We start from the raw sequence: 25952 nt of genomic DNA, 5'->3' as shown, positions 1-25952 counted from the left end.
TCGGTGGTATAAGGTCTCGGGGCCACAAGACGGTATCCAACACGTGTTAAGAACCGTTTCCACGGAAAGGCTCAAGTTTTCAACTGTGTCAGCGATCGTGACACGTATTTCGGTGGGTATGAGAGCCTGACCTTTGAAGAGACGTGGCGGGGTAATGTTCAGCGGGTCAGGATAGCGGCGCACCCTGTGGAAGAGGAGGAGGAGGAGGAGGATGGGGAGGGGTGAGTGGCGGAGGGTGTCCCCGCGGAAGTGTGGTTTAGGGATATACTGTCCCAATATGGCTAAGGATGGGCTCTCCGCCCTGTGCAGTACGCCCCCTCCTTTACCTCCCACTCGTGCGGGATGGATAGAAGGACGAGGTCGGGATGGGATAGGTGGGGAAGGACGTCTGTTCAAGAGGGATTGGGGCCCGAGACTTTGGGATGAGGGGGAGATTAGGCGAGCCCATGATTAGAGTGAGTCATCGTGAAGCAAGTTTCACGAAGGCCGAAGATTAGAAACGGAAAAAGCCTCAGAACAAGTCTTGTGGATACGTAAAGTAATAATTTTGAAACGTGTCAAAGAGAAATGAGTTTATTATACATCACGTGTATAGTCATATACAATATTGTAGTTATACATTTTGAGGTCGTAAGATATACATCTTGGAGGTTCCTTTCGCCTCTTTCTTTTCTTTCTTCTGAGAGATAATCGGTCTTAAAATCTGTCGTCAGTGTAGAGGAGATAGACACCCGCCTCTCAGCCCATCACGTTACATTTACCTCTGCATAACAACGTCCGCAGGAGAGACGTCTCTCTCTCTCTCTCTCTCTCTCTCTCTCTCTCTCTCTCTCTCTCTCTCTCTCTCTCTCTCCCGGAACACCAGGAACAAGTAGCAGCAGCAGCAGCAGCAGGTGGTGGTGGTGGTGGTGGCTCGTATTGTGTTGACCTGGGATCAGGTTGCGTCCTCGTGCCTCGCCCTCACCAAACAAGGACCGATTAACTCGGCTCTGTTTTATGCCACACTGTTCAGACCGCGGAGGAAGTGGGGGCTGTTGATGCGTGAGGGATCTCGCGCTCTTTCGCTGAGGGAAGGAAGTCCGCGAGAATGTCTCTGTATGTAAATGTATATTTTGCGTGGGCTGTGTGTCTCCCTGCGTCTCCATACGATTCTCCGTCTCTTTTAAAGGTGTGTCTGCGTCCTCGTTTGATTTAAACGTTGTGCAGTAATGTCTCACGTGAGTCTTGCTTTGCTGCAGATGGTGGCAGTTAAAGGAGAGGCTGAGGAGATCCTTCTGGTTGAGACCTGACGTCGTAAAGAAGGGGCCTCAGGCGTACACGGATTTTGATACCGTACGCTGTTGTGAATGTGATGATTACAACTATGGCGAAGGTTATTATGGTGCCTTGATGTGACGGCAGGTTGTGGGTTGTTCGCGCCAGCATTGTGTATTTGCTCAGTCATCATCGAGGAAAAACTTTTTTGATTCCCTTCAGTACCCAGCCTTCGTCCTGAGCTCTATTTCAGTTCCAGTCTTCGTCCTGAGCTCTATTTCAGTTCCAGTCTTCGTCCTGAGCTCTATTTCAGTTCCAGTCTTCGTCCTGAGCTCTATTTCAGTTCCAGTCTTCGTCCTGAGCTCTATTTCAGTTCCAGTCTTCGTCCTGAGCTGTATTTCAGTTCCAGGCTTCGTCCTTAGCTGTAGATGTCAGTCACAGATCTTGGCTCTGTCTTGATGGAATGTTATTAAGGCTAAACGAGATTTGAATCCAGTCGTGCTTCCGCTATTGAGTGCTGCCGTGATGCGCTGTAGCAGGTATTCGATATCTCTTGAGACTCCAGTGGTGCGGGACGTGTATGTAGTAAGTGTCTGTACCTGCCGGACCGGGGGCTGAGGATTTACGAAGGTTATGGATGTTGCTCGGACGGTGAACACGCCAGCCACTTCTTCGCCTCTTCCTGGCGCTGCCTCGCTGACGCGGGAAAGGGCGGACGAGTGATTAGATAGATAGAAAGATAGGTAGATAGACAATTATTTGTGGAGGGTACCCTTTAGAAAAGGCCGCGGCATGGGTGGGTGTTGCAGGGAAGGGAAAGTGACTTTATGTTTAACCAAGGTATTGTTGGGCAGGTGTGAACCGCACCTAATTTGCGTCGTTGGTGTAAAGTTTATGGAAATGACTTCGTCTGGAAGTAATGGTAGTTGTTGCTGTTGTTGTTGTTGTTGTTGTTGTTTTACAGTGTTATTATGATCCGAGTATTATGGTTGATGTTGGATCTGTGACGGAACCTTTACCAGTGGGAGAGGGCTGTGTAAGCAGTGGTGTAGATGCGTCTAGTGGAGCACATGGTCACACTTGAGATAATCCGTCCAAGATAAAGGGTTGTAAAGGTTTATTTTGTAGTGACGAGTTGACCAAGGAATTTTTTTTTTTTCTGTTTCGAAGGAATGACTACAACAGATATCTCAGTGATAATGGCTACATAAAAGGATATTGCAGTGCCATCATAGAAGGAATATAAAGAATACTGTACCGTAATAAAAGAATATAAAAGATGTACCGTAAGATAAGGAGATATTAAAGGATATTATACAGTAATAATGGAGATATGATATTCTTTGGTAATGAAGTTGACATAAAAGGATATTTTATGGAAATAAAGGGAATATAAAAGTACGTAAATAAAGGAAATAATGGCCATGTATTGTGGTCTTGAAGATATGCATTGGTCCTACGTAACATTTGAGGTAGTCACTACCGACCAATTAAAATGTTACGTAGCAGTTGACCAGCATGGTTCAGCATCATACGATTCGTATATTTTATATTCAGATTTCTTTTATGTGCTCGCCTTTCTCGCTGGTGTTCATCCCTGTTCAGAGAAGAGTCATCTGCTTTCCTATGTGATGTGGGAGGTTTGTTACGGATCCTCTGTGCTGTCTCGAGTGTACGTCATAAACGTCAGGGTTCAGTATTTACTGCGCCTCCAGAGATGAGGGGTTCCTCTCCCTCCTTAATTAGCCACCATAGGAAGTGACTCCTAGACTCCTCAAGGATCCCTTCTCATTTTTCCCCTTGACCCAGGGGAGGCAGATAATTCACTGTTAGTATTTAAGTCATTTACTTGCCAGGATGTTGGATGTGTTTTATCAAGTCTGTTGTTCGTGAATGCCAGTGTATTGATTTCAGAAAGCACTTTCTTTGTTTGTGGACACGTGGACAAAGCCTCTCTGCGTTAGTGTGGGCGAAGGACGCATCCATAGCAGGGGGGGGTAGGTGGAGGCAAGAATAGAAAGTACAGTGGGTAGGATACGTTTATAGGTTCTCCCTTGCGTTGAGCGGGATGGTAGTGAGGATATGTTTAGATGTAGATGAGTGTTAGTGAAGATGTATTCATCTGTTTCTCCATCACGTTGAGCGTGATAAGAATGAGGATAGGTTAGATGTAGATGAGCTGTAGTGAAGATGCATTCATCTATTTCTTTATAGTGAAGATGCATTCATCTATTTTTTTATAGTGAAGATGCATTCATCTATTTCTTTATAGTGAAGATGCATTCATCTATTTCTTTATAGTGAAGATGCATTCATCTTTTTCTTTATAGTGAAGATTCATCTATTTCTTTATAGTGAAGATGCATTCATCTATTTCTTTATAGTGAAGATGCATTCATCTATTTCTTTTAAAGTCATAAATTTCGGCAGGCAGTAGCTATTACGTGATATTGTACTTCCTCCACATGAACGTCCCTTCTACGTTAGCGAGGCTAGACTTGACCATAGTCTCACGATTATTTGTGTATTATGGGAGCTTTATTCTCTCAGATGATCATAATCCTAATTTATTCATTTATTCTGTTGTGTGTGTGTTTGTTTATGTGTCTTATTATTATAGTCCCTTCAAGTTTTGTGGTAAGTAGTACCTAAGGTCCGTTTTCCACCGACGACAGGGCATGACCTTATGCGTTCATTATCTCGTGAGTTCGGAAGGGAGATAAGAGAAGGTCGCAATCATTGAAATGTGTTGTTCATTCGCGTTATTGTTCGTCTTCTGAGTTCTTCATTCCGTCTCACTGTTCATATTTCATGCTAACCCACTCACGAAAAAACGATTATTATTATTATTATTATTATTATTATTATTATTATTATTATTATTATTATTATCATTATTGTTATTATTATTATTATTATTATTATTATTATTATTATTATTATTATTATTATTATTAATATTATTCAAACTTACACAGCATGTTGACTCCTCTTCCTTCTTTGACATATGGACTTTAATATTCATGGAAGAGGGAGGGTGAAAAAAAACACAAACATGCTTCAGCCTTGAATCAGTGTGAATAATGTCCTTTGTTTACCAGCCGTGCATGTCCCGATGACCTTCATGACATTGCCATTTCTGGGTGGCGAGGGGGGGAGGAGGCCCCCCTCCCCCTCCCTGTGGTAACTTACTGCTAACACACTCACAAGGCTCTCAGGTGCCTTTGTGGTGGTGGAATATATATATATATATATATATATATATATATATATATATATATATATATATATATATATATATATATATATTCTTTCTTTTAAACTATTCGCCATTTCCCGCGTTAGCGAGGTAGCGTTAAGAACAGAGGACTGGGCCTTTTTTTTGGAATATCCTCACCTGGCCCCACTCTGTTCCTTCTTTTGGAAAATTGAAAAAAACGAGAGGGGAGGATTTCCAGCCCCCCGCTCCCTCCCCTTTTAGTCGCCTTCTACGACACGTAGGGAATACGTGGGAAGTATTCTTAATCCCCTATCCCCAGGGATAATATATATATATATATATATATATATATATATATATATATATATATATATATATATATATATATATATATATATATATATATATATATATTATCCATAGCTGTTGGGGAGAATAAATACTACCCAAACATCTCCTACGTGTCGTTCAAGGCGACTAATGGGGGCGGGAGTGTGGGGTGGGGGGGATGGAGCTGAAAATCCTCCCCTCCTGTCTTAGTTTTCCAAAAGAAAACAAGGAACAGAGGAAGGAGCTAGGCGAGGATTTGTTCCTCGAGGGCTCAGTCATGTATTCTGGACGTCGGCTCGTTCATGCGGGAAAGAGCGATCACACACACACACACACACACACACACACACACACACACACACACACACAGAGCGTGAGATCCTCCACGTCATGTATAAGTTTGGTACCTTGGCTACGACAGATCACGACCCGTGGGTAAGGTGGGGCTGCGGTTGTGATCCACTATACGACCCTTGGTGCTGGGGGTATGTGACGGCCTAACATTTGATTTGACCCTTAATGATCAAGTTAAAGGTCACGCCGTCACACCCAGCGGTCGTTCTCGTCTTGGTGGAGGAGTCGTGCTGTCGCGTTGGTCGAGGGGGATGGGGGGGGGGGGTCAAATGATAACAGCTTATGTAGTCCAACAGGGACTATAGTGTGCCAAATTTAGCTCGGTCTGTATAACACACAATCCATATGCTCTCTCTCTCTCTCTCTCTCTCTCTCTCTCTCTCTCTCTCTCTCTCTCTCTATATATATATATATATATATATATATATATATATATATATATATATATATATATATCAGCAGGTAAATGTTTCATATTCGCGTTGAAAAGACAGAGTGCCTCGTATATCAAAGTCTCTTTACCTTCTACCGATGAAGGGCCCTAAGCCATTTTCTACGTGAGAATTGGCTCAGTAGACAAGGTTGCTACAGATGCGCTGCTTTCTCTGGGTCAGCGAGGCCACACGGGAGGGGAAAGTTACAGTAATTATTATGTTTCTTTTTTATATATATATTATAATAATGTGGCTCAAGTTTCTTTTGTTCTGCATTACACATTGTGCCAACTGGACCATTTACTTCCCCCCACACCCCCAGCCCCATCAACCACCGAAGCCGAAATCAAGTGACCTCAATTCGTGCGTTTCCCTGTACGTCAGTGATGTAAAGTTTGTAGTTACCGATACTGAGTATATTCTTCGGTGCATGAAGATGATATTTCTTCGGTACAGTCACCGCTGTGAATGCTATTGCAGGGCTGCGAGTACATAAACCCATCGCCGTACGTGGTGTACAGAATGTGTACACATGGATCCCTCTCCCTTCGTACGCACGTGCGAATTTCTGTGTCTCCCTTTAAGTCTAGACGTAAGATTGCAAGTCTTGTTTTGCTCCACCGTTGGTAGATTTAGGTACCCGATGACGATTTGTCTCTGTTGCAGAGGAAGGAAGATCATGGCTTCGTAGATAAGCAAGGCCCATGTGTGTATATATGGTGGCTAAACTTTTGACGTCATCTTTGAGGGTCGGGAGTAGGGCACTGGCAGGGCCTTGTTCAGAAGTCAGAATGATGTATTCAAAATGGACCTTTTTCTTTTTTGGGTGGTTGAGGGGGATGGGTTGGGGGGGTTTACCAAGAGAAAAGTTGAGGGGTGGTCTCTGAACTGTAGCTGCAAGTGGGCGGGAGGAGGGGAGGACCGAGAGAGGCTTGAAGCTGATTGGATGAAGCCCCTCCAGGTCGTTTAGCCTCGCTGGATGTGTCAGACTACACGAGTTAACGCGGCTCCATTTGCGGGACACGTCGTCCGCCCGCTTTGTGGGGCGAGAGAGAGAGAGAGAGAGAGAGAGAGAGAGAGAGAGAGAGATGCAACACGACAGAGAAAGCTGGTCGATGCGGTGTTTTCCCCCGAGGTTGAGGAATACATCGTGGGCGAGAGAGAGAGAGAGAGAGGAAGATTTTGATATCGCGTATTCCTCCCTCATGTTGAGGAATACAACAGTGATGAGAAAGGAAGTTTGATGGGGGTTATGTCTCCCGATCGTGAGGTTATCAGGCTGTTAAAACGTTAGGCCCTGAAACCATAAGGAGTGTGGAGATATCGAAGAGGATCACGGGAATTAGAATCACATATGTTGTTTGATGAAGAGGATCACGGGAATTAGAATCACATATGTTGTTTGATGAAGAGGATCACGGGAATTAGAATCACATATGTTGTTTGACGAAGTTAAAGAACTCACGAGATCGGTAGAACAGTCCTGAACAGTTTGTTCATCGATATGTTATTAATTGATGATTTTCTACGATTTGAATATCAGGAATTCGATATTCAACAGCGCACAAATGTTTTTCCCTTTTCAACACTAATCGCTTTTTTTTTTTCATTTACATTGTAAAAATGTTATCATGGAAATGTTTATGATATGTGCAAGACTGCTTGAAGAACAGCCCTTTATTACTCGCACAGAGCACAACAAGAACAGACCCCCATTACTCGTACAGACCACAACAAGAACAGACACACATTACTCGTACAGACCTCAACTAGAATAGACCCACGTTACTCATACAGACCACAACAAGAACAGACCCCACATTCCTCATACAGACCACAACAAGAACAGACCCCACATTCCTCATACAGACCACAACAAGAACAGACCCCACATTCCTCATACAGACCACAACAAGAACAGGCCCACATTACTCGTACAGACCTCAACAAGAACAGGCCCACATTGCGAGCACCAGACACACAGTAATTAGTGGAGTTTCACCTCAGCGTTTAGCTCCTCCCTATATGTCGTAGCCTCACACTCTCTCTGTTCTGTATAATTTCCACTGTATTTTCAGCCTTTGGCTGCGGTTACTTCAGCAGACATTATTATTATTATTATTATTATTATTATTATTATTATTAGTAGTAGTAGTAGTAGTAGTAGTAGTAGTAGTAGTAGCAGTATCCTTCGTCAGGAGTGTCTGCTCTGAATCCTTCGTCAGGAGTGTCCTGCTCTGAATCCTTCGTCAGGAGTGTCTGCTCTGAACCCTTCGTCAGGAGTGTCTGCTCCGAACCCTTCGTCAGGAGTGTCTGCTCTGAACCCTTCGTCAGGAGTGTCTGCTCTGAACCCTTCGTCAGGATTGTCTGCTCTGAACCCTTCGTCAGGAGTGTCTGCTCTGAACCCTTCGTCAGGAGTGTCTGCTCTGAACCCTTCGTCAGGAGTGTCTGCTCTGAACCCTTCGTCAGGAGTGTCTGCTCTGAACCCTTCGTCAGGAGTGTCCTGCTCTGAACCCTTCGTCAGGAGTGTCTGCTCTGAACCCTTCGTCAGGAGTGTCTGCTCTGAACCCTTCGTCAGGAGTGTCTGCTCTGAACCCTTCGTCAGGAGTGTCCTGCTCTGAATCCTTCGTCAGGAGTGTCTGCTCCGAACCCTTCGTCAGGAGTGTCTGCTCTGAACCCTTCGTCAGGAGTGTCTGCTCAGAATGCAACGTGGGGTCCGTCTGGTGCCTTCCTGTCGCCAGCCTCGGTGTTCTCGTGGGTGTGTGTGACGTTGTTCATCGCGAGAACAGTAGCGGTCGAACACCTTTAACCATAAGTGGACGTCATGGGTGATAGTGAGCGCGGCGGAATGTACACTACATTGGAGGAGGTATCGTAATGCCTGCAGGCTGGTGTGGGAAAGGGGGAAGTTGCTATAGGGGGGAGACCGTAAAAGAAAGCTTTTTATGGGGTACTTGAAGGGAACTTGTTGTGGGTTATGTGAAGGGAAACTTCTTTATGGAGGTGCGTTAAGGGAGCCTATGATGGAAAAGACACATAAAGGGAACGTATGATTTAGTGCACGTAAATGGAACTTGCGATGGAGGGTACGTAAAGGGAGGAGAGGGTAAATAGTTTGACCTTGCTTCACTACGAATATTTTTTTTTCTTATTCCTCAATACCGAATTAAAGCTGAGTTACGGCATATTGGCAGGCAAGGCAGACTGAAGTCGTAGAGACGTCTGTAGCCGCTAAATCGGCCGTGATGTGAAGGGCCTTGATGTAACGGTGGGCGGACGAAGGAACCCTGCTGCTATGACAGTAGTAAGGTGAAGGACGGAGCCATAACGGATGAGAGATGAAGGACTGTCGGGGGTTTAAACTCTCTCGTAGGATATTCGGACCTGAGCAGACGAGAAGCCATTACCTCCCGTATGGTTTGAGCTTTGAGGGAACTGCAGGAGGTGGTGGATGGTAAGATGTGAGGCGCGCATTTGGTGAGGGATTAGTCGCAACGCAACCACTGTGAAGGCATAACCATCAGGACGACGGTGCGACTCTTGAGCACGACGGTACGATCCTTGAGCACGACGGTGCGACCCTTGAGCACGACGGTACGACCCTTGAGCACGACGGTACGACCCTTGAGCACGACGGTGCGACCCTTGAGCACGACGGAACGACCCATGAGCGCGACGGAACGACCCATGAGCACGAGTGGCACCACCTTTGGGTGTTGATGTCGCGGCCTGGCCTTCTGCCATGATAATATAAAGGACTTCATGTGAAATTCAGCTTCAGAAATGAATAACAAAAAGGAATAACAAAAACTCGACTGATATATAGAACTCCACTTCGTATCACAGAATTCGCGAATCAAGCCTGGCTCTGTTCATCTCGTTATCAGAGCCACGGGTCGTCGTTATCAGAGCCGCGAGTCGTCGTTATCAGAGCCGCGAGTCGTCGTTATCAGAGCCACGGGTCGTCGTCATCAGAGCCACGGGTCGTTGTTATCAGAGCCGCGAGTCGTCGTTATCAGAGCCACGGGTCGTCGTCATCAGAGCCACGGGTCGTTGTTATCAGAGCCGCGAGTTGTCGTTATCAGAGCCGCGAGTCGTCGTTATCAGAGCCGCGAGTCGTCGCAGAAGGATCCAGGAATGGAGGAGGAGGGGCGTCTGTTGAAGGACCTTCCTGTGGAGCGTCCTGCTGGAGGATCACCTTGAGCCACGGCCGACGCATGCGTTACGGATGCGAGGAGTTGGTGTTCTAAATAGGGTGCACAATGCAACCGTGGCAAGGTTGGTGGTGGTGAGCAGCGGCTGCCGCCCGCGCCAGTGAGGACGGGAGACGCAGGGGGGAACTGGTGTGCATGTTACATGTCTTGCTTCCATTTACACCTAATGTGCTATGAAGCACATTAGGTGTACGTGTGGGAAATATTGATGCTTCTTCACGGAGACGAGAGGACATATCTGGATATGCAAATTTATTCAAATGTGATCGTGAGACAACGTGTTCTGTTGGCAGGATGGATGTTTGTTTGTGGATTAGGTTAACTGAATGATAGAATTATCAAATGTGATAGAATTATCTTCTTCGAAATAATTGATGCTCATGTAGAGGGAAAAGATAAATCCGGAAGTAAAGAAAAGAATCGGGAAGGTCAGTTTTATCCAAATATCATTTTCTTGCAGACGACATACTTTATTTCAAGGGGTCTGTGGCGAACAATAGACTATAATTTGATTTGGGTGAAGAATACTTTTGAAACCTCAAAATGGAAAAGCGTAATAAATGAAGATAAAAGAGATTGATTCTGGAAAAGTAAATTGATTAAATCATTCCCTGAGAGACGACATGATTTGAGGTTGACGGATGATTGTGAATTGTAGTTAAATGAAAAAAATATATATTTTTAAAGATTATTAGGTCTTTAGGAGAGACTGTAGAATAAATCTAGAAATGCAGATTTATTGATAAGGAAACGGGTTGCTGCATTTCCAAGGGTGAAAGCTATACCGGCAGAGCATAATCAAGTGAGTCAGGTGTAGAAAAAAAAAAAAAAAAGAATTGGGCGCTTCACGCGGAAGGGAGGAAAAAAAATTAATCTGAAACATGTACGGTGTTTGTGCTGGCGAGGAGGAGGAGGAGGAGAGGCGAGGGTGGCGTACAGCCTGGTGCCTACCTGGGAGAGACTTGATCCTGGGAGTTAGCAGCAGCGGCGGTGGTGGTGGTGGTAGAGGAGGCCTCCTCCTTGACTCGTGGCTGAGAGGTGAGGTGCGGTGCACGAGGTGTGTGTGTGTGTGTGTGTGTGTGTGTGTGTGTGTGTGTGTGTGTGTGTGTGTTGGGGAGGAGGGATTGATGATGGCACGTGGCTCATGCCCCAGAGCGACTTTCGCCTCTTCGCTTAGGCAGTGGAGAGGTGAAGAGAAGAGGGGGCCCTCGTGGCGAGAGAGAGAGAGAGAGAGAGAGAGAGAGAGAGAGAGAGAGAGAGAGAGAGAGAGAGAATGAGGGAGAGAGAGAATGAGGGCGTGAAAGAGAATAGAGACAGGCTGGGGGAGGTTGGGAGGAGGGGGGAGAGAGAGAGATGCAGCGGGGAGAAAGTCCGCCACCAACCGGGTCAGGTCACAGTGACTCGGGTTACGAGCCTTCTCGTCTACCGGGTCAGCAGGTCTGGTTGACTGGGTCGGGTCACCAGCCGACTGGAATAGTGACCTCTGGGGTCATGAGCCGCCTGGAAGGGTGTGACCTAAGGGGTCATCAGTCCGCCTGGAATGATGGATCAGGATCTAAAGAATTTGGGTTCTTTGTGGAGTGAGTTGAGCCGCCACGTCGTTCGCTTTTAGTCGTGTGAGTCGTCACGGTCGTTATCCTGAGTCACCTAAGTAGTTAGAGTCGTTCGTTTGAGTCGTGCGTGGAGTCAGTTGAACTGCACGCGGTACAGTGTTAGGTGAGTCATTTTGACCCCCGGAGATTATTCATTTTGACCTTGGCGGTCGTTCAGTGTGACCTCGGCTCATTCAGGGTGACGTCAGGGGGTAACCCTAGGGGGTCGGTTAAAGTGACCTCAGGGATCATTCAGCCTACCGATGAACTTTACGACGACCTATGATCGCGCGATGGCCTCCTGTGCTCTGACCTGAACTTTGAAATGGTTTGGTCACAACACAAGCTGTCCCACACACGCCTCGGAACCGTCGTGCTCAAGGGCTGTGTTATCATATTTCTTGCTGATTTCATTTTTTTTTTTTTTTCCCTGGTGTATTACCCAGGTGCCGCTGTGGCGGCACAGCTTCTGTTGTTACAGCGGTAGCACAGCTTCTGCTGTGTCAGTGACGGCGCAGCCTCTACTGTGAGAGCTCACATCAACTGTTTATGTTGTCCTACGAGAGTAAAGCGGTTAACGTATTTACGAGAGTGTTTATGGCAGAGTGAGGGTGTAGATAGATCATTCCAACCCCATCTTCTCATTGTCTTCCTCCTCCTCTTCCTTCCCTTTAAATCCTCCATCTTCATTTTTCCCCTCACTCTGTTCCCATCTTGTCTATTTTCCCTCCCTCAAAGCTTCTTCCTCTCCCACCGCCCGCCCACAAGGTTCCTCCCTTCCCACCGCCCGCCCACAAGGTTCCTCCCTTCCCACCGCCCGCCCACAAGGTTCCTCCCTTCCCACCGCCCGCCCACAAGCTTCTCTCCTCACACCGCCACCCACACCTCCCTCCCTCCCTCACGCCCCAGCTATGCCAGGCTCAGGCGGCCACTTGGTAGCAGCTGTTACCAGGCTGCAGGGGTCCGGTAACACGGTCCCCCCTCACCCACTCCAACCCCTTAGGGGATGTGGGTGCCGGAGGGTGTCTGAACTTCTCTCCTATCTTCTCCCCCCTCCTCTCTCCCCGGCACTTCCACCCCCCCCATCCACTGCCACTCCCACCACCCCCGCATCTCGCGTCTTGACCTTCCGAAAGGCGGCATCTGTGGGAGAGGATCACATCACCGCCGGAGTTAGTGAGTGCTTATAATCCCCTCCAGTATTGGTAGTCACGCTCCATTTAAAGTTTCTTGAGATCCGAGTGTGTGTGTGTGTATATACAACACACACACACACACACACACACACACACACACACACACACACACACACACACACACACTCCAGCCTAAGCCAGGTACCCACTTTATCGACCGTCCCCGAGGTGGAGGGGGGCGGGGTGTTGTTAGGCCGACTGCCTCGCTCGGAATTCCGCTCCCCCTCCCCCCCGTGCGAGTCAGATTCCGAGCGGGCCTGCGCTGACTCATGGTCAGTAACGCTGACCGCTAAATCACGTGTGTGTGTGTGTGTGTGTGTGTGTGTGTGTGTGTGTGTGTGTGTGTGTGTGTAATACCCAGTTTGTATTTACCTGTTTGTAGGGAACCTGGAGAGAGTTCTACATTCGAGGAGAGAGAGAGAGAGAGAGAGAGAGAGAGAGAGAGAGAGAGAGAGAGAGAGAGAGAGAGAAGGCGTCTCTTGAACATTCTCATTTGCTTTGAAACTTTGTAAACTTTTGTATGGTATCAGTATTGATAGTTTTATCTCTTATTTTAATCAATTCTTACGCTCCTGCAGTATAGTGAAAACACTTGTGGACATAATAGGTTTTTTGGCTTAATATGCTATTCCTCCTAGTTTCTGCTTCAGAAAACTTTTGACTGTCGGCGTCGCCATATTGATATAGAAACATAGACGTTATGATCAAGTCCTCCATTTCTCTTCTCTCTTCCGTCATGGGCAAATTAATAATGACCTCTGCCCCCTGAGGGAGCTCCCTCATTTCTGGCTCCACCTTTGTTGCCCCCTTCTAGACATTCTCTGTTTATATATCGCCTCACTTCTGTGAGTCCTCTTACCAAACTCGAGAATTACATTCTATTTTTGGCTTGCTGAATATTTCGTCAAGCATGAATGCCATACTAACATTTGCCAGGCAGACAGATTGTTGTCTGCCTCTCCCGTGCTCATGAGGTTGGGATGGGGCCATTTGCGACGGACCGATCCCTCAGACCGATCCCTCGAACCTCTCCAACATACAGATGATTCGTGAAGCAACAGATACCCTGCTGGATGATTATGATGATGATGATATCTGTATCGACGGTCCTTCCTTCCCTGTGTCCCTGTTTCGTTACTTTACGCTTCCTCGGGTATTGGATCAGACCTACTTTGAGGTCCTCGTTCAGGTCCCTCTTTAGGTCCCCCCTTCGTAACGCTGGTGCGTCGTCCCCCAGGTCGTTTCTTACCTCCATCATGACTCGACCGCACGTCATCATATACAGGTACAGACAAGTCCAGTCCCTCTGGCCAGTGATTTACATAGATCAGGCGAAGCAGTTCGTGTGATCCAAGGACCCATCGAGGCCTTTGGGATCGCCGACGTAAAGCCAGCCCATTTCCAGAAGGCCCGTCACATGTGGCGTCTGCTTTGGTCCCTTGCAAATATAACATTGTCATCTGTCCATTGTATGAGTCTACCCCTTACGTGTTCCTGTGCCTCTCGGACTTACTTTTACTATTGTTTGACATGTTTATCACTTAGTTTGTGAACAAACATTCCTGCCCCTCAGGGCCTGTTAGATTACGTTTATTATTATTATTATTATTATTATTATTATTATTATTATTATTATTGTTGTTGTTGTTGTTGTTGTTGTTGTTGTTGTTGTTGTTGCGTTAACCATAGGAATGGTCGCTGGGAGAGTCGTGTGAGCTGGTGTGTTTGACGTGGGGGATGGCGGACTTTCTCTCACCCCCACCCCCCCACCACCTCGCTGTCTCAAATCACTTTCTCTCGTTTTCTCCTGTGTCAACGCACCTGGTGGGTGAATGATGATGCGGATGGTTTCACTGGTGGGTTTTATATGTGGGTTCAGCTTTTGTGGATATTGTGTTTGTGAGAGAGAGAGAGAGAGAGAGAGAGAGAGAGAGAGAGAGAGAGAGAGAGAGAGAGATTGGTTATTAGAGAGTTGACTCTATACTTGTCTCTCTGAATATTCTTTGTTAGATTGTTTCTTAGAATATTGGCCTCCTCCTCCTCCTCCATGAAAGTATTTACCATTATTAGTACAGATAATGGTGTAAGACGGGAGCCAGTTGAGCTCCATTTACGAGAGCTCATTGCAGGCTTTCTCCCGTAAAACAGGGTGGATATCTTGTCTTCCTTTTTCTGTTCCCTTCCCGTTCTCTCTCTCTCTCTCTCTCTCTCTCTCTCTCTCTCTCTCTCTCTCTCTCTCTCTCTCTCTCTCTCTCTCTCTCTCTCTCTCTCTAAGACTACCATCGGTTTTCCCTGATGAACAAAGAATAAAACCACTTTTAGAGCATCGCCCCCCCACCAGCCAGCCATCTCATGGACTGGTGCTTGAGGGTAAGTTTGGCCAGTTTGCCACACTTGGCTTTCGTAGGCAGAGAACGGTGTCAGTCGAGCGATTTCACTGGACGGCAGGTTGTCGCGCTCGTCTGCTGAGACCACGGTGGGGTTCAGAGGAGACGCACGCAAAACAGGCAGTACACTCTTGGGTCGTTACGAGGTTGTTCGTGATGCCTAGGTGAGGGGAATGAGAACAAGCGACGTCATTGGTCATGAATGTTGCTGTACCATTTCGTCATGCACTGGTGGCGTACATGTTGCTGTACCCTTCTGTCATGCACTGATGGTGTACATGATTTGATGACCCCTGTCTCGTGTGCCACAGTCTCTCCAGCCAGCACTGTGGGGGCAGACATCCGGGAGACGTGGGGAAGATCCTGTGCAGGGTGAACTACACCGCACGACTCCCTCACAAAACCCCGCTGGAGTTTGGGAGAAAATTCTTCTCTCTCTCCCCCCCCCCCTCCCCCAGAGAGAGAGAGAGAGAGAGAGAGAGAGAGAGAGAGAGAGAGAGAGAGAGAGAGAGAGAGAAAGAGAGAGAGACTTCGCCAACAATGCAACCGGGGAAGCAGAACGTCTCTTAGTTGGGGGAGGAGGGGGGTGTCGTGTGGAGACTCTGGGGTTAAAGACAAGACCTGGAAACGTATGCGCGATGGAAATCCGGAAGACTCAGAGACCGAAAAGGAAACTCCACATAAACAGAGAGCCAAGTTTGTGCCACGAGAAACTGCAGCTCGAGGCGAGGAGTCGGTGCAACCTGAGACAGGAACTTGAGGCACGGCGGAAAAATGGTGAAACTTGGTGGAGGAGGGGGAAGGGAAAGAAACTTGGAGGAGGGGGGAAGGGAAAGAAACTTGAAGGAAGGGGGAAGGGTAAGAAACTTGGAGGAGGGGGAAGGGTAAGAAACTTGGAGGAGGGGGGAAGGGAAATAAACTTGGAGGAAGGGGGAAAGGAAAAAAACTTGGAGGAGGGGGGGAAGGGAAAGAAACTTGGAGGAGGGGGGAAAGGAAAAAAACTTGGAGGAGGGGGGAAGAAGCAAGGGAGGGAGAAAAAAAACTTGGAGGGGGAAACTTGGTAGCTGGTGTGATGGTAGTGGTGGTGGTGGCCGTGGTCGTGGTGTTGTTCCTGTCGTAGCCATGGTGCTGGGTCCCACTGGGAGGTCAGGATGGGGACGCATCCTCTTGAAATTAAACTATTGATGTTTACGGGGTGCCTTTGGTGACTGTGCGTCTGGCTTTGAAGTCATTTGCGTTTTCATGTTACGCTAATTAGGTAATTATGTCACGGTCGTTAATTACTAGCGAATTCCTGACGTTTCGAAGCCTTTTTTCATATATATAAAGTCAATGACCGCTATAGCGCGGGGCAAGATGTCCCAACCATGACCATTATTCACGTCACAAACCTACTGCCAACAAGTATGACGTCACCTCTCGTCCACGTCACACAGCCTACGGCTTAGTAACAACCTGTGGACTCAGCCTCCCGTAACGACCCACAGAGCGTGACATTCATGGGTATAGATGCGACCCATAAGGGGTCTGTCTCACTCGCCCACTGTAGCTACATTACGCGCAAAGTTTTGCGCACAGTGGAAGTGACACACGAATATGGCAGCGCCGAGAATCATTTTGTACATTTTGATTTTACACTTTATTCCTGACTAATGAGGTCGTTTCAGCTGCTTATGTATAACACGAGGTATATGTAGCCAGCATCAAGCTTGTGTGTAGACTGGTGAAGGTGTTTAAGATGGTAAAGATTTTATTTATTCGTTTTATGATTAGAATTGACCAGCCCCGTAAAACCTAGAATGCCCCATCTACTTTCGTAACCCAGCGACCTGTTGTATGCAAGCCACTGGTTTCCGTTTTCTAACTTCTAAGTCTCCAGTCTACAATTGCCTCGGGATTTTGGAGATCGCTACTTGTAACACAGGCCAGGGGTCGTATGTAGGGGGTCCTGACCCCCCTACATTTTCTGTTCTGAGAGTACAGCAATTATTATCCATCTTTTGGAGATAATTCCGTGTATTTTCCTTTGCTGCCTGATGTAATTTTATCCTTATACAGGCAGTTCGGTGTCGTCCTCTTGAAATCTAGCGACGGATAAATGTACCGTGGCAGCGCTGTTCCCACCTTGCGAATACGACGGTACGACCCTTGAACACACACACACACACACACACACACACACACACACACACACACACACACACACACACACACACACATCCTGCCCTTCCTCCTCCTCCTGAGTATGATGGTACGACCCTTCGTACATAAGGCCTGCACGGTCGCTCTCTCTGGGTCTCGTGGAGTCGTCCAGTAGTTGTCAAGGGGGTCGTGCCGACGCGCTCGGGGGGGGGGGGGGGATGAGTGGGTCGTGCCCCGTCGTTCTCAAGGGTCACATTGTCCAGCTGAAGAGCTCAAGTGCTCTACCCGGATCTGTTTTTTTTTTTTTTCCCTGCCGAATGATCTCAATATCTCAAGAAGGAGTCTTTGTGAGGCGCTCTCTCCTTCGAACGTCTTAATCCGCCTCTTTTGAGTCGCGACTACCTTCCCGCCGAGAGAGAGAGAGAGAGAGAGAGAGAGAGAGAGAGAGAGAGAGAGAGAGAGAGAGAGAGAGAGAGAGAGAGAGAGAGAGAACTTAACTGCCGTCATGTCGTTAAGGGTCCCGCAGATCGTTAATATACCACGTCACGTGTGCAAGCCGAACTTCTTTTTTTTGGGGGGGGGGGGGGGAGGAGATGTTGGGTGAGGAGGGGGGGATGGGGTGGGAGGGGAAGGAAGTCACACAGGAGCCTCATTAGTAGTCAGGGCATTAATTGGTTAATTACTGGATGGCATGCCTTGGCGTACGCCTCCTCTTGCCTCATTCCCCCCACCCCCCTCCATCCCCCAATAAGTAATGTAAGAAGTAAATAAGTAACAGACTCCTCGTATAGGCCGCCACTGGGATAATAATAATAATAATAATAATAATAATGATAATAATGATAATAATAATGATAATGATAATGATAATAATAATGATACTAATAATAATAATGATGAACAAGAACCGGATCTCACCAAACTTTGCCTACTTCCCGCTGCTGCTGCGAGGGGGAACTAAGTGAACCAGGCACTGGGGAGTGTTGGTAGAGTCTTGATCGCGTCAGCCACACTCACTTGACGTCACACAGAACAAGCCAGTGAGGCTCTCAGAGGTCACCCTGTGTGTCACTCGTACGTCGCTTCCTGTTGCTAGGTAAAGGCACAGAGCCATTCTTACAACCCTCTACGTGTTCTGACTGTTGTAGGAATGAAGCCTGGAATGTCATAATTGCCTGACCTTGGGTCACACACACACACACACACACACACACACACACACACACACACACACACACGCACACACACACGCACACACACACACACACACACACACACACACACACACACACACACACACACACACACACACACACATATATATATATAAAGAAATTTGATCTTTTCCTCCTACATATTTTCGTAAATGAAAGGCCCCGAGCTGTGTTAACGCCATGATTATTTCATCGTGCCATTTGTATGCATTATTTATTCACAGTTTAGATTACGAAACTGTGGGATCATTCATCAAGTTTCACTGCCTCTCGAGATATCGTATGACCTCAGTGCAAGCCCTCGTATGATTAATATGATTACATAGAAAACAGAACTGGTATGAGCTGAGGTGTGTTTTCGTTCGTATCTTTAAAACCCCCGAGTGTGTGAGAGGAGTGAAGGAATACTAGAGAGGGAGACACAAGTGAAAGTGAAATGTGAGGAAGGATAAAAGAATGACGGAAGTGGGTGGTGGGAGAGGGTGGGGTGGATAGTGGGTAGGGTGGTGTGAATGGGAGGAAGTGACGTCAGGTATTGGTTGGTTCTGGCACTTGGCACCCCCTCAGCCCGCCCTCCTGGGGTGGGGTGTGGGGTGACACCCCAGACTCTCGACCAAGGTCAAACTCCGCCAGCCAACCCAGCCCCCCCGGCCGCTCAGCCATGCCCCACCACCACCCACTGACGCCCACCACTCACAAACCATTTCCTCAGTGGGTGGCTGTGTTGACAACTTGACCAAAAACAAGAAAGGAAGAGGTATGCTCACCTTACACACACACACACACACACACACACACACACACACACACACACACACACACACACACACACACACACACCTTGACTGCAGTCCATCGCTCATGTCAGGTCGAACGTCAGAGAGGCCTGGTCATCCAGGGGGGGTCGTCACGTCGTATTGAGAGGTCGTAGGTCATGCCTCTCCTCCGACTTGACACTGTTCATACCCCCCCGTCAACCAGGGAGTCTTATCCCGTAACCACTATACAGATAACCTCGCCAGCGTTCTGAACACAAACAGGAAGTGAGACGTCTTGGCCTTATAGTCTCTGCTTTTTTTTTTTTACCCTTCCCTTCGTTGCTGGCTTTCCCATTGGTCTCTTTCAAGCTGCACGTAGTTTCCTCCCCTCCCTCCCTCCCCTTTTTTTCCCCTAGTTGCATGTTATGAAGCCCTTGGGTTAGGCTTTCCCTGAGCCTTATGTATCATGTACATTGTAGGGTTATCCCGTCTCCTTTTGGATGAACAGTATAGTTTATCCCATCTTCTGTAAGGGAGGTTTGTATTGGTATATTTCCCATTTCAATCTCTCGTACTTGTGTGAAGTGATTATCTCTCCCCTTTACGATGGATGAAGTGTCGATCGTTATCTCTGTTATCTTCCTTATTGCATCCGAGAATGTTTGTTCAGGTATGGACATGAGAGTACTCTCATGTTCCCATGTCTCATTTATCCTTTATTCGATATTTCCCCCCTCCCTCCATATTCCATTTTCTGTTGTATGATGATTCATTCCATAAAAAGATTTTTTTTTCCTTCTTTCTCACCTGCCGCATCAGACCATCACTAACCCGATGACGTAGTCTGGGACTCCCCCGTCCGAGCGAATGACGTGTATGGCATCGTCGATTACCGACGCGTTGCTATCATGCGTGGGACGCGCACGTCGCTCCCGAGCCGTAGGAACTGTTGGAGAACTGCTCGACTACCCTGCCTCCGGTAGCCGAAGGCACAGACTGTGTCGTATCGAAGGCAGTCGAAGGGGGTCTCGACCCTCCTGCAAGGTGTCTTTGAAGTTGAGTCGTACCATTTTAAAAGGCGTCTTCGTTATGGCTGCCACGGGAGAGGAAATGACGAAGAGTGATTTTGTCCCCCTTTTTTTTTTTCATATATGTATATACGTTGGCTTGTTGCCTCACGCTGTGGGTGTAGGCTGTTTGGGAACACCTCTGAGGTTGGCAGTTTTACGATCACCCTAATGGTATAGGCAGTGTAGGTGTATTGTAATAACCTGTTTTTACATTACAGGGTCAGAGTTGCACACTCGTGTGTCTGTGTGTGTGTGTGTGTGTGTGTGTGTGTGTGTGTGTGTGTGTACGGTGCTTCAGTGTTCCTATTCACTCAGAATCAGGTGTGAATCACGCTATGATACTATGATTCACTCTCAAAAAAAAGGGGCGGTTTCGATCGACATGTGTGGATGCGCGTGTTCTGATGGCATGATTTCTCTCTGTGATCTGTCGTTTGGGTTTGAGGCACATCCTGTATTATAACACGTCCGTCAGGCGTTGGCACACACTGCAGGGGACACCCCCCACACACACTGGAACTTACACCAACAAGATCACTCGTGTTAAGTCTTGATAACTCGAATGTGTCGCGTGTTTTATCGTCAATGAATAAGACGTGATAAAGAATGTGTTCTTCATCTTTACAAGGCAGTTTGAGTTAGTATGTGTGCATAGTTAGCAGTATGGCGGTTTAGACAGTATTAGGGAACATTGTCGTGGTGTAAGCAGTTTAATTATTGTGTGTGTGTGTGTGTGTGTGTGTGTGTGTGTGTGTGTGTGTGTGTGTGTGTAGGAGAGGGAGGGAAAAACTCCTTGAAAGTGTAGGTCTTGTGGGAGATATTTTGGATAGTGTTTTGCTGTAAACAGACTGGGGGATATTTTGTAAGTACGGGCAATTATGATTTTTATGGATTGATTTTCTTTCTTCGTGCCAAGCCACACCGTCAGCGCGTGCGCGAGGCAGCATATGCTGCACCCGTGTCACTCTGGGGCAGCTTTACCCCCCCTCACTACCCTTGTGGATTCCCCCTGCGTTGCCTGCGTTTTTGTCCCACAAGTGGCCCAGCCCCTTCGTGATGGCGATCGTGCATCCCGATGCATATCATCAGGTTTTATTTTGTGTTGGCATCCTCCTCCTCCTCCCTTCCCCCTTTCTCCCCCTCCCTTTCTCCCTCCCCCCTTCCCTTTATGTCATTTCCGCTGGGGGTGGGTAAGGGGGAAGGGGAGGCTTGAGTGTTTGTCCACAAGGGGAGAGGGAGGGAGGGAGGGAGGGAATTTCCTTCTGGCACTGATTAAGATTTTTTTTTTCTTTTTGTCTTATTGTTGACGACGCCTTGAGCAAGTCTTCGTATATCTCTCCTTGTGTCCTCTTCCTTTCCTCTCCTCCTCCTCCTCCTTCTCCTCGCGTTACGGGGAACTGTTATTTTATTCGTGATTTTTCCGTGCGATGTTTGTGACGGGACTGGCCTGGCCTGGCCTTGGATTTGCATATCGTTAAACATAACGAATACCTGTGACGTTACGTGAGACACCAGCGTGTATTGATGTCATCATGACTCTGTGCTGCATTGATGTCAGGACTTGTGCAGCATTGATGTCAGGACTTGTGCAGCATTGATGTCAGGACTTGTGCAGCATTGATGTCAGGACTTGTGCAGCATTGATGTCATGAATTTGTTCAGCTTTAAGAAGGAATTCCTCCGTCACCTCATTCGATTTCATGACAAAATGATATTGTGCTGATGCGAATATAAATTTCTTCTCATTCTTGGCAGAGGGTAGACGCGCGCGCGCGCGCGCGCGCGCGTGTGTGTGTGTGTGTGTGTGTGTGTGTGTGTGTGTGTGTGTGGTGATTACTCAGTTCCTGATCATTATTGAATATTGATTCAGCTTAATTGAATAACTCGCTATTGATCGATGGCTCAGGATGGGAGACGGAGCCTCAACTTACTCCTGTACACTACGTCGCAGGGTGTACGCTAGTCCTGTACACTGCGTCGCAGGGTGTACGCTAGTCCTGTACACTGCGTCGCAGGGTGTACACTAGTCCTGTACACTGCGCGCAGGGTGTACACTAGTCCTGTACACTGCGTCACAGGGTGTACACTAGTCCTGTACACTGCGTCGCAGGGTGTACACTAGTCCTGTACACTGCGTCGCAGGGTGTACGCTAGTCCTGTACACTGCGTCACAGGGTGTACACTAGTCCTGTACACTGCGTCACAGGGTGTACACTAGTCCTGTACACTGCGTCGCAGGGTGTACGCTAGTCCTGTACACTGCGTCGCAGGGTGTACGCTAGTCCTGTACACTGCGTCGCAGGGTGTACACTAGTCCTGTACACTTTGTCGTAGGGTGTAGTACGCTTTCATAACGAGGGTCGTTGATAGTGTTCGACGTGGATGATGATGATGAATGAGAGCGCTCGGTTTACTGGTTTGTAATGGAAGGGTATATAAATACGGCGGCAGTCAGCACGTGTTAACGTTGTGTGTCGTTATTTTCCTTGTTTTTTTATGTTATGTTAGCTGAGACGGCACGGACAGCTGAGGCTCTAATGAAGGCCATCACATTAAGGCTATATATATATATATATATATATATATATATATATATATATATATATATATATATATATATATATATATATATATATATACCTTAGCCTGAGTCAGGTACCCATTGCATCGACCCACCCCGAGGGGTGGGGGATGAACAGCTGGGCTGACTGTGGAAGAGGTTACGTAATATACATGGACACATACACATCCTCTGTACATTACACATCCCCCGTCGTAGGCTGCATGTGTGTGTCAGTCCGGACTCATATATGTATATATATATATATATATATATATATATATATATATATATATATATATATATATATATATATATATATATATATATATATATATATATATATATATATAAGACGTCCTTACACACGTGTCATAACATTGCTATTGTCTGCTCACGTGTGTGCTAGATCGTGTTAGCTTCGGATCGAATCTGATATTAAGTGTCTGCAGCAGCCTCAGAAGGACGGACGGACGGACGGACGTACAGATCTGTTACTTAAAAGCGTTACTTTGTCTTCACCTTTGATACTACGAAGGTGGGGGGGGGGGGGGCAGATGACGCGTCCGCACGCCACCCTTCCTCGCGTAAATATGATCCTCGATACTTCTTCACACTTAGAGAGCCATAAGAATACGCAGTGGAAAATGAGTAGGAATGTGTGTCTCTTTTATGGAACTGGTACAAAGCCGGGGGTTGGCGGAAGGGGAACTTCGAATGCTGGCCCCACATCATCGCCACAAGGTCGTGTGGTTAGGTTCCCTGTGGCGTGAGCAGGAGAGGATATGCTGATGGGAGGAAATGCAGGACATGCACTGGTTACCGAGGCGAGGAAATGCTTGAGCTATGAATTCAATAATAGTTACTTATCCAAGGCATAGAAATACAGTAGTAGCACTCAGCAGAGGCTTAGAAATATAATACTAGCACTTAACACGAGGCAAGGAAATGCGTTATTGTGTTCTAGCCTGTGAGACAGAGAAATGCTGGCACTCGCTACTCGATCATACAAATCTGGACAGCAAGGCAGTAGACATGGTTTGTAAGTCGGACGTCGCCCCGATTGTATGTCGAAAATAACGCGTAGTTCAGCGTATAGAAATATGGAGTGTGTTTATGGTATGAATGTATACGCGATTTCGAATCGATTTCAACTTATTATTTGATATCTTTAAGCCTGTGACGAGAAACTGGGCAGTTCACTACTGTGTTATTCTTATAGAATATTAGTATATTAGTTCTCTCATTCTGATATTTTTTTTTTTTTTTAGGAAAAGTAAGTTTTTTTGTATGAACCTCATCACGAACTAATGTTATTTTTCTCTATTCATCCCCAGGTAAGTCGGGTGATCGGACTTAGGAGCTTTTGTGAATCTTCAGCTGCAGACGTTGGTAAGTAAAGGATGATTATCTTTGCTTGCTTACTGCATGACACATGTATTAAGTCAAGACTTCATATGAAGCCCACATAGAAAGACAAGCTGCAGGTGGCTTAATATATAGGCCTGAGGGCTGCAAGCTACCAACAGCTCGGTTGACCAGCGACCCCAACCTACCAGTTCTGGGAGGCTCAGCCCGTGCTGTGAGGGGAACAGAAGACCTCCCCAAAGATTCTACCAGGTATTCACGATAGCCACCGGGGGATTGCCCCAGAATATACTTGAAATCAAGTGTCCCAGCCATGGCATACATTACTCCGCGCCTTAACTGGACGATTCTGGGTGATATGTTGCGTAAGGTGAGGCGTTCGTGAGAGCGCATCTTGTACGCATTTAACCCAGTTGATTCTAGATGACCTTAGACGATGATGATCACTTGTCAGATTTCAAGATATGAGAGTAGTTTAGCATGAGAGTAGTTTAGCATGATACTGTTGAAGGAAGAATGTCACCTGCCAACCAACTTTGAATGACCCTTGATAACTACGGTACGACCACTTGAGCAGAACGGTACGTCTTTTGAGCACGACGGTACGACCTGTCGGTGTGATGGCCTGGCATCTGACCTGACTCTTACTGTCAACAAGGGTCAGAGGTCGCACGCTGTTATGCCAAGGGCCGTACCGTCGTGCTCGAACGGACAAAGGAAGCTGAGTTAACGTCGTTCTGAGAACATGTTTCCGTAATTCATGGCTTCCTGTGTTGCGTGGATCCGGCAGAGGCAACATGGCTGTTGCTTCCTTTGCAATGAATCAATATTCCATTTTTTTCCTCATATCTACGAATACTGTGAACTAACCCTCAGTGTATTGGAGAGCCCAGTGTTGTTAGAAAATCACACACCAACGTATTTTTTTTTCTATTGTTTAGCACCGCTGAAGAAGACTGTTGTTGCATTTAGTTGCAGACGGTGTTTGTGTCGTGACCTGACTCGATGGATGGAGTTCGAACGACGAGTCCGCTTCACCTCGTCGTCGGGGAACGTGCCAGCCGCTAGCGCCACCAGATGACCGGTATAGGTCACCGTGTCTCCAGCAGGGGGAACTACTGGCCTTGACACTCCTCCTCCTCCTCCTCCTCCTCCTCTCCTCCTCCTCCTCCTCCTCCTCCTCCTCCTCCTCCTCCTCCTCCTCCTCCTCCTCCTCCTCCCACTCGTCTTCCCCATTGAAGTGCACGAGAAATAAGCCGCCACTTCCTCAGGGGAGGAATACCCAGAATTGCATCACAGTTCGGGAAAGCTGGCCTTCAGCCGCCCGCTGCCGAAGTGCACGGGTCGTACTGCCGCAGGAGAGGGAGGCATTTCCTCGTGTCTCCTCCCGCTGTTTCCGCCACAGCCTCGATTTTAACCCGTGCGCAGGGAGGCGCTAACCTCATCCTCGGGGAGTTGAGTCAGACCCATCCACTTCCAGGAGGGGGTAATGAGTCATTCCTAGGTTCATGAGGGAGTGGGTTGGGTGTGAGGTCTCTGAAGGTGTGAGGCACAGCATCGTTGGTGGGCGTCAGTCCCGTAGGAGAAATGAGTTGACCAATGAGTTGATGATTTCCTGACGGGAATGAGGGGCGATGAATTTAGTGTTTACCCACATGAGGGGAACTGAGTATGGCAGCCGGTCGCTGTGGACAGGTCGGAGCTAGCCATTAATGGGTAAGATCTGGTGGTAGCCTCGAGAGAGAGAGAGAGAGAGAGAGAGAGAGAGAGAGAGAGAGAGAGAGAGAGAGAGAGAGAGAGAACGGGGCCAAGTGAGAGAGAGCAGCCCCTGGGAATGAGATTGAGAGTGGGCCTTTGAG

General features: G+C 47.4%; 1 long non-coding RNA gene across 1 annotated transcript in view; it reads left to right on the top strand.

The window, feature by feature from the left end:
• Positions 1-24623, top strand: part of LOC139757247 (uncharacterized) — a 199247-nt gene extending 174624 nt beyond the window's left edge. The window contains exon 3 of the long non-coding RNA XR_011714554.1: positions 24063-24623. This is a non-coding gene — a long non-coding RNA (uncharacterized lncRNA). The remainder of the gene's footprint in view (positions 1-24062) is intronic.
• The last annotated feature ends 1329 nt before the right edge of the window (positions 24624-25952 follow it).

This window comes from Panulirus ornatus, chromosome 25, assembly GCF_036320965.1.
Source record: "Panulirus ornatus isolate Po-2019 chromosome 25, ASM3632096v1, whole genome shotgun sequence".
Classification (NCBI taxonomy): domain Eukaryota; kingdom Metazoa; phylum Arthropoda; class Malacostraca; order Decapoda; family Palinuridae; genus Panulirus; species Panulirus ornatus.
The sequence above is the reverse complement of the archived record's forward strand: the minus strand, read 5'-3'. Positions and strand labels throughout refer to the sequence as shown.